Genomic DNA, 10156 nt, shown 5'->3' with positions numbered 1-10156 from the left:
CAAATAAATGGGTTTACTTGCAATGGTCATTCTTGAAGATTATAAGCTCTTTCAAAATACATATTTATAATTCAAAATTATTTTTTCAAGCTCCGAAAATCATCTTCTACCTTTCCTTAAATCCAGTTTCTGTTCATTTTTCTAATGTATATACAGTCATACCTCAAAGATATCGCAGGTTAAGTTCAAGGCTACCACAGTATAAGTGAACATTGCAATAAAGCAAGTCACAAAGTTTTGATTTCCCAGGACATATGAAAGTAATGTTCACAATATACTGCAGTCTATTAAGTATGCTATAGAATTATGTCTAAAAGTTAATGTACATATCTTAATTAAAAGTCCTTTATTGCTAAATATGCTAACCATTATTTGAGCCTAGGGCAAATCATAATTTATTTTGCTGGTGGAGGGAGCTGACTCATCAGGGTGGTTGTAAAGGTTGCAGTAGATGCATCAGCTTCTTATAATAAGAAAGCAGTGAAGTTCACTGCACTGGTTGGATCTTCCTTTCACGAATGGTTTCTCTGTAGCATGTAATGTTGTTTGACAACATTTTGCTCACAGAAGAACTCCATTCAGAATTGGAGTCAGTCCTCTCAAACCCTGCAGCTGCTTTATCAATTAAGTTTATAGAGTATTCTAAATACTTTCTTGTCATTTCAACAGTCTGCCCAGAATCTTCATTAGGAGTAGATTCCAGCTAGAGAAACCATTTTCCTAGCTCATGCATAAAAAGCAATTCCTCGTCCTTTCAAGTTTTATCATGAGATTATAACGACTCAGTCACATCTTCAAGCTCCGCTTTTAATTCTAGTTATCTCGCTGCTTCCACCACATCTGCAGTCACTTCATCCATTGAAGTCTTGAACCCCTTAAAGTCATCTTTGAGGGTTGGAATCAACTTCTTCCAAACTCTTGTTCATGTCGGTATTTTAACCTCTTTCCATGAATCACAAATGCTCATTTTTTTTCCAGAAGGTTTTCAATTTTCTTTGCCCAGATCCATCTTAGAAATTTCTATTTATGGCAGCCACGGACAGACAAAATGTGTTTCTGAAATAACGAGACTTGAAAGTCAAAACTACTTCTTGGTTGCAGAATAGATGTCGTGTTAGCAGGCATGAAACCACATCAGTCTCACACATCTCCATCAGAGCTGTTGGGTGACCAGGTGCATTGTTGTTGAGCAGTAACATTTTGAAAGGGATATTTTTTTCCTGAGCAGTAGGTCTCAACGGTATTCTTAAGGCATGCAATAAATCATGTTTTAAACAGATGTACCATCATCCGAGCCTTGTCATTCCTATAGGACAGAAGCAGAGTGGATTTAGCAGAAGTCTTAAAGTCTCTAAGGTTTTCAGAATGGTTCATGAGCATTGGATTCAACCTGAAGTCACTAGCTATATTAGCCATAACAAGAGGGTCAGCCTGTCCTTTTGTAAAGCTGGGAAGCAAGGCATTGAATTCTTCTACTAAAGTCCTAGATGGGATCTGTTGCCAATATAAGGCTTTTTCATCTACATTGAAAATTTGTGGTTTACTATAGTCACCTGCATTAATTATATTAGCTAGATCTTCTGCATAACTTACTGCCATTTCTACACCAGCACTTGCGGTTTCACCTGGCACTTTTATGCTACTTAAACGGCTTCTTTTCTTAAGCCTCCTGAACCGACCTCTCTTAGTTTCAAGGTTTTCTTCTGCAGCTTCCTCACCTCTCTCAGACTCCATATAATTGAGAAGAGTTAGAGCCTTGCTCTGGACTAGTCTTTGGTTTAAAGGAATGTTGTGGCTGTTTGATCTTCTATCCGACTACTAAAACCTTCTCCTTATAAGCAATAAGGCTATATTGCTTTCTTATCATTTGTGTGTTCACTGGAGTAGCACTTTTAATTTCCTTCAGGAACTTTCCCTTTGCATTCGCAACTTGACTATCTGTTTGGCTCTTGGCCTATCTAGGTTTTCAATGTGCCTTCCTCCCTGAGCTTAATCATTTCCAGCTTTTGCTTAAAGTGAGAGAGGAGCAATTCTCCCTTTCACTTGATATCTAGAGGCTACTGTAGGGACATTAATAGGCCTAATTTAAATATTGTTGTTTCTCCAGGAATAGGAAGGCCTGAGGAGGAGGAGAGAGATGGGGAATGGCCAGTCTATGGAGCAGTCAGAACACATTCATTTATTAAATTCAATGTCTTACAAGGGTGCAGTTCTTGGTGCCCCAGCAAAATTGCAATAGTAACATCAAAGGTCACTGATCACAGTCCACCATAACAAATATAATAATGCTAAGAAAAGGTTTTAAATATTATGAAAATTACCAAAATGTGACTCAGAAACATGAAGTGAACAAATGCTGCTGGAAAAATGGCACCAATAGATTTGCTCATCACAGAGATCGATAGACCTACCATTTATAAGAAAGGCAGTTCCTGCAAAGCACAATAGAGCAAAGCGTAATACAGCAAGGTGTGCCTATATTAAGGGCACATTATCGTGTGTGGCATCTATATCATATACTCTAGTTTATGTCTATTCACTTTCTCAAATCGAAGATGGCTTCCCATATTTGCTATGTACATTACTACATTTTTGCATTATATTTAAACTATCTTCTTTATTGTTTATAATATTATTTTATTTTTGCTCTTTTTATGCAATGCTTTTGAAACTACTCACTTCTAATGATTTTTTTCATGTCATTTATTTTGTGTTCACTAATTTTTACTTGTGTATCACAGAAGTCTTCCTTACAAAAATTTTTCCTTAGGTTATGTAGTGCATTTTGGGGACTAAGGTATCCTGAATCTTCAAGTTGCTACTTTATTTGTACTTATGCACAATATTTTTATGTTCCTTCCTCTCTCTGAATCCTTCCAACCACTCCTTCCTTCCTTCCTTCCTTCCTTCCTTCCTTCCTTCCTTCCTTCCTTCCTTCACTTTTACTTCTACCTTTTCTTCTTTCCCTTCTTCATTTCTTCTTCATTCCAAAATTTGTCTGAATTAGTGTGTTAATGGACATTGGCATTCAAGTTATTCTTGGTCCTTAGGAATAAGTCAATTTTTTCCTCAATACCTGTAGCTGGAGGGCAGTGTGAATGTAGCACTTTTTGCACAATTTTGGTGTGTAACACTTTGGTGTGCTGAGCCTCAAAGGATATCAGATAAAATTCCATTCTGTTCAGGTGAAACACATGAACACTGGTCCCACAATGCCCTCTGCTAATGGGAATGTTAAGTCCCTGCCTCAGAGCCTGTGGGCCTCACACATCTTACAGTGAAGACTCAACTGTAAAAATATATATATTTTTTGCCCCTTGATTTCAGAAAATTTCAATAATAGCATTAGGTTTTTAGTTGGTAAAGATTCTTATGGGACTAGAAAACAGTCAATCATAATGAAAGACAAGTAGACTTCCTCTCCCTCGGCAAACGACCTAGAATAGGTCTGGGAGTTTATCAATTCAATTTCATCAGCTTGTGCGGGTCTCGGGACATCATCTTAGCTTCTCTATTAGATGGGTGAATGTTTTGAAAGTTAACATGAGTATTTTCATATAAGATGTATAAACTAGCCTCTGCAAGAAGTTGTTTTCAAATCTCATAAAACAGAATATTTGAATACTGATTTAGTAATATAATTTAGAAATGAATCTGCCAAAATATTTAAATTATTTGGCTAACACATAATCTTCCCTGGGTAATATGCATTGGAATCTAAGTAAAAATAAGATAATTAGTCATGAGGAATACAGAATTCTTGGAACATTAAGAGTCTATTCAAACCCCTGCACTGACACTTGACTATACTTCAGCATGGTTTTCACTAGTTTAAAGCTATATCTTAAAACAATCTAGCCTTGATAAAGTGTTTACCTGAGAAACAGCAGGGGAATTGACTTTTCAGCCAAGTCATGGTGATAACAGAGAGGCAGTTATCCCTCCGAGATATCCCTCTAAATTCCCTCTGAGAGCAGTTACTTTAGATAGTTTGCAATTACAAATAATTTTGTCACTGTATATAGTCAGCTAATTTTAACTAGGAAGGAAGCAAAGGGAATAAGATGCTGTTGAGCATAATCAGCCAGGGAGCCTAAGCCTGTTTGTTTCACTGGGAAGCTAGAGCTTCACACACTCCAAGGTATCAGAGCATTGCCCTGCCAAGGGTTAACACACTTCCTTTCCCTCCCTTGGCACTGGATTATTGGGGGGAACAGAGGGAGGTAAGCACAGGCACAACAAAACTCAAAATGGCCCCTGGGTTGGTGCTTGACTGGAGAGGCCTGTCAGTCTGACCTGGGAAAGGGATCAATTGGCTAGTTTGTGGGTCCATCAGAAACCCTCAGAAGCTTGGAAAGTCCACTGGTTATTTTGAAAAGTTCCTGGCCCTTTCCAAGCCCAAAATAATATAATTCCAGGGAACAAAGAAGAGGTCTTTCTCTCTCTCCCTCCCTCCCTCTCTCTCTCCCTCTCTCTCCCCCCATACCACACTTGCCCTGTGTGCTTGCGTGTTCTCTCTTCATAACCAGGTGGTCCTAGCAGCTGTGTGGCCAGTGGCCCCGCAGACTTCAAACACAGGCTTCAGGTAGGAGCCTGAATATCACAGCACAGCAACAGATTGCAGCGGGGAACAAAAGCTAAGCTAGCTGTATGTCGAGAGAGGCTGGACTAGACCAAGTTTTAATATGACATAGAACCTCGGGACAGTGGCCTGTGATTTGACCCTGCAGAAGATATGGTTGTACTTTTTCCGCAGCTGGACTGATGCAGATGGACACAGAGGTAACCTTCTGCTTTAATAAAACTTGCCACACTACAGTCTCCCTGTGGGGTCAGTGAAATGCTTCTCTCTTGATCCTCTGAAAGAGCCCCTCTTCCACCAGCAACCCTTGCACCTCTGAGATGTAAATCTATTGTCCAGAACCCTGTCCTCAATTATTTGTGAGCCATCTTTTTTTAAATGCAAATATTCAGGTAGGTAATTTTTATTCCACTGGCCCTGTGGGAGGCCCAGGGCCTAACTGGCGGATGCTGCGCTCCAATGTACACACCCGCAAGGTTCTTCCTCCTCCAGATAAGTGCTCATTAGCAAACCCAGATGACCTGGCCACCTGAACCAAACCCCTCTGTTCACCCTAATGCATTTCTCCTGGCACACCCAACCTTTAGTATTTTTGCTTGATGATTTTATTTTAATTTATTTTATATGTTAATTAAATGTTTAGGTTGATACAGGAGTTTCAAGTGTACAACTCATCTGCACAAGGCACCTGCTCCCACTGCCCAAAGCATTGGTCTCTTTTCATCCCCCTTGCCCCACCTGTCTCCCCACACTTTCTCTCTGGCTATCACCACACGTGTCCAGGTTTATGTGTTATGTTTCTTGCCTTCCATTTGGTGAAGTTTGCATTCCATTCTCTGGTCTGTCTTTCCTGTTGCAGTGGTTATTAACTGAATAAAATCTGACCCAACGCTTTCGCTGTTTATTTTTGACAGTGAACATAAATTTAATTATAAGAACATAAGTAATATTAGTAAAGTTATAGGCATTTACCCAAAATTAACCATTATAAAGAATGGTCAAGAGATACAGTGACTACACATTTTATCTGCTTCCCTTTTACTAAGAACTACAGCCAACAATGTAGCCACATCTTTTTCTTCAATATGTTAACAAGAGTGCTGTCACAGTTATAGATATGTTCATAAAACTTTATTTCTATATTGGTTGCACAAACCAAAAATAGCTTGGTCACATAACAGCCATACACTTATAGTTTATTTCTCAGGTTGAAAAATTACAGATAGACTGACTCACAGTGTTTTCATTTATTTAATCAATCTTTAGAGAGTTCTAGAGTGACTTAGTATGTTGTTTTGAATCTTCTGTTAGTGATTAGAACACCTGAATTATATAATATAAATGAAAATGATAAGTATGGTTTGCACTGTTAATTTCTTATCCTAATAATGCAGCCATGTATTAGAAATTAGAAAGCTGCATACATTAAACAAGACCACCAGTGTAAACATGCACAGTAAAGAATGAAATGTGGTGTGTTAGCACAGAAAGACAATGTAACCGCATCCTGCTTCAAAGTCAATGATGTACACATATACATGTGCACACACATGCCAGGTTTATCACAATTGCATTATTCCAGATTCATTTCTGTAGATATTATAATTGTTATTTTTAAACATAGTACTTATATTTAAAACACCCCACCTAAAATAACATCTAAGCATGGGGGAAACATCTGTATATTAAGAAGCCAATCAGAAATCAGAAAAAGTATATCATAACAACATTTGGAAAAAGTAATATATGTTTTAGGTGGGGATATGGGAATAGAAAATGGGAAGACATTGTATCTCTTTATATAAAGTCTAACAATCCAAAAAAATTAGAAAGCTGTTACACCAGAAAATGTTACATAGCTTAAAATGTAAGCTAAGGAATAGACACTTGCTCGAGTTATTCTATATCTTAAATTGTAATAAATATGGTTTCAAGACTATCTAGAGAGTTAGTTTCAATGCTTACATAGAACATAAACATAAACATGAAAACTGTTGTCACAAGTAAATGACAAACATCATCAATGCTACTTTTAGCAAAGAATTGTTTTAGAATTATATATTAAATATATTTCATCTAGTACTAAGAACATGGGGAAAGTATGTGATGAAGAAATTATTACTATAAATTTTTACACATTAACCTGTTTTAAAATTTTTATGAGATGATTTTAGAGAAACGTGTTTGGGTATTATCAAACTCCTCCAGTTGTTATGGTGATGGAAAGTTCCAATTTGTGAGTTCCATAAAGTTATTAAATGCTAAATAAGGAAACCAAATATTATGCTATAATAATAATTCCAATAAGCCACAGCTCCACCTAGAATTTTGTTCCTATTGCTATTTTAATTGTTTTATTAACATAATATTAGGAATATTTACAAATAGTAATTTTGCTTCTGTCTTATAACTAAAGGTAAATGATAGAGAAACTTGTCATCTTTTATGCCTTCACATTTGGCCAATTTTATTAGCATATTTGATATTTTTGTCATTTTCATGGTGGTATAAAAATGTATCAGTGGCCTTGGCTGGTGTGACTCAGTGGACTGAGCATGGGCCTGCCAGGCTAAGGGTCGCCAGTTCAATTCCCAGTCAGGGCACATGCCTGGGTTGTGGGCCAGGTCCCCGGCAGGGGGAGCACGTGAGAGGCAACTACACACTGATGTTTCTCTCTCTCTTCTTCTTCCCTTGCCCTTGCTCCAAAAATAAATAAATAAAATCTTTAAAAAATGTATCAGTGAATACACATTCATTGATATAAAGATAAGAAATATATATTAATAACAATGATAAAGATAACATTTCTAAAGCAGAATAGCTGTATTTATATTCTTTGAGTCTACTATTTAAGCTAAAATAAGCTTATTTTTTTGCTTTTTCATTACTTCTAACAAACACCCCAAAAGAGAAATCGAATACATAATGCTATGTGTATTCATCAAGTTTCTCTCCAAAATCACTTTTCAGACTTTCTTTTGCCCACAGTGGTTTTCACTCAGCTTAAGTTACCATTCAGCAGATACAGGCTACTGAGAAAGTCGTGGATAGTGTGTAGTAGTCATGAATGAAGTCTCTTTACTTTAGGTTGTGAGCAGAGACTGCCAAGACGTGGTCATTTATGTGAAGGGAACCGAATGGAGACAGAGGGCCATGAAAAGGTTTGTCTAACACACATTCCAACCAGCATGTTTCTCCACCAATTTTTGAATTTATCAGCCAATGCTGATAAGTTCAGATCTTGTTTCTTCTTTATCATGGCACTCAGACCATCTGTGTCCCTCACTCAGAAAGGATCCAGTCTGTTTTACCAACCAGCAGCCTCCGGGTGCATATTGGACTCAGCCAACCCTTAGTAACCCAGCCAGAGTCCTTCATGTACACATTCAGCCTACTAAGCCTTTGAAGACCTTACCTTTCTTTTTTCCCCTATGGTGCACACAGTCAACTAACTCTGTGTGTATCCCAGTTGCAACCTCTGACTTCTGATAAATACCTTTATTTCTCTTTTACTTTAAACTTCTTTCTGAGTTAACAGGGGAGAGAGAGTAAGACAATGAAAGAAAGATGAACTTAAGGGCAAAAATTATAAATAAGACCTGTGCACATTAATTTTATCCATAGAGGTAACTCTCTGTTCTAGCTCAGTCTGTGGAATAGCAATATAAGAACTCTTGAAATATTGTGTTAGGTCAAGCCATAAAAATTATTTTATCATAGCTCATACAGTTAAGGCTTGGTTTCAATTCATCTCAATGCAGGAAAAGAAAAGTATATAGCTGAATTTGTCTCACCCTCATCTACATGATTCAGAGGAAGCTAACTTTCAAAATGATTGATAGTGACCTAGTTTGAAAGAAGATTGGAAGGCTGAAGAAGCTTCTTATGTGAAATTAGCCAGCGAAAGCTCTCCAATGTAACTGCAGTACAGGAAGTGAGGTCATCCTCCAGAGAATGAAAGAGAAAATCGCTGTACTGGCACTTTGAGATCAAAAGAAGCTGCCATCTGCAGAAGCAGGCAGGGGAGTGTAATGACTGTAAAGCTGAGTAACTTGAGAAAACCTTAAATGCCTCAAGGTGTCTCATTCTATTGGCAGAGGCAGCACTGGAGAATATAAATATCACTGAACAAAGCCAACCCTCTTGGACCCTCTCTGGAGAGCTCTGCATTACTATATTTAGGGCAAAGTCCTTTGGCATCTTTTTGGCCTTTCAGTTTCAGACACTGAGATATGTGAGTTGCAGAATTGAATTTAATAAACCTTATATCACTGTCTAATATGGAATTTTCTCCTCAGAGAACACAATTAGTTGTTTCAAAAAAGGAAGGATGTGGGTGGAATAACATTTGCTCCATTTTTCCTTCTAGTTTTTTTTTCTTGATTTTGGAAAATAGTACAGCATTTTTGCTAACTTAATCGAAGCAGTAAATCATTTAGGGTGTCGAGAAGAGGACAAGAGGTGATTTTTTATGGAAAATAAAGGTAAAGAAATGGAGAACATGGCTAGATTAGACTGAAACAGTAAAGAGGTGAAGTTATTCCTCCTGTCTGACTCTCAGGTTTTAAATCCAAGAATCCAGGGGAAACAGTGTTAGCCAGGGACCAGATGCCATCAGGTAAGCTTACAACCTGCAGCTTCCTTGGGGCCAGCCCAACCCACAGCAAAACCTCCAGCTGCAGCTCATCCTTGCTCAGGGCATGTCCCCCTCCACCACAGAAGGACGTGGCTGAGAGCAGATTCCCTGTCTGTGCTTTATAAATAGAGACCACAGAAGTTGCTCCAACATTCGCATTGCCCTGCGAGAGCAAATCTCGTCTGTAACCTTTTAAGCCTTTGATATTCTTCTCAGAGCCATACAGTTGTTTTCTCTGGACTGTAAATTTCTTTGCAGGTATTGCAAAACAACAATATATCAAAACAAAACCTCTCTCTAAAAACAAAATGTCTCAGCCTGGAACAAAATAAAACAAAACAAAAATACCCCACAAAATCCACCAGCCTTTTGAAGACCCTTCTGGGGGACCACATAAAGGGGGTCACAACCAAAAGCCATTTTCCTGCTTAGTGGTGTGGGATACCCCCATCAACAGCCTAAAGGCGTGCATGTCACGCAGAGGGTCAGGAGGGGGGGTGTGGTCCCCCCTCCCTTCTGTCTGGTGCCTCCTACATATTTCATCACACTTCCTTCTATTTTTCCCACTTTCTCTCTTTTATAAAATAACCCTGAAATAAATTTTGACATATGTAGGCATTTAAAATTCATCTTGATTTTCTCTTTCTGTTAATCTAAGGGTAAAACATTTTTAAAATGGAAATCAATATCAGCTACAGCAATATTTTTAATAAAGATCACATATAACTATATAGATGAAAAATTATACTGGGTTTCCATAGTGTAATGGTCAGCACTCTGGACTCTGAAAAATTATGAAACTGTCCTCCAGTTATGAGGTTGCTAACACTGTAACATGAACCACATTTTTGTGTTAATGAGCAGTCATGTTATAAAATAGGTACCTTCTAGTTGGAATACCTCATCATAAAATTAGTAACTTATGTATTTGCACTTCA

General features: G+C 37.8%; 1 pseudogene; it reads right to left on the bottom strand.

Moving 5' to 3' along the window:
* Window positions 1–424: 424 nt before the first annotated feature.
* Window positions 425–10156, bottom strand: part of LOC119048450 (tigger transposable element-derived protein 1-like) — a 28393-nt pseudogene continuing 18661 nt past the window's right edge.

Source organism: Artibeus jamaicensis, unplaced genomic scaffold (genome assembly GCF_021234435.1).
Source record: "Artibeus jamaicensis isolate MK-2021 breed Jamaican fruit bat unplaced genomic scaffold, CSHL_Jam_final scaffold_369, whole genome shotgun sequence".
In the NCBI taxonomy this organism is placed as follows: domain Eukaryota; kingdom Metazoa; phylum Chordata; class Mammalia; order Chiroptera; family Phyllostomidae; genus Artibeus; species Artibeus jamaicensis.
The sequence above is the reverse complement of the archived record's forward strand: the minus strand, read 5'-3'. Positions and strand labels throughout refer to the sequence as shown.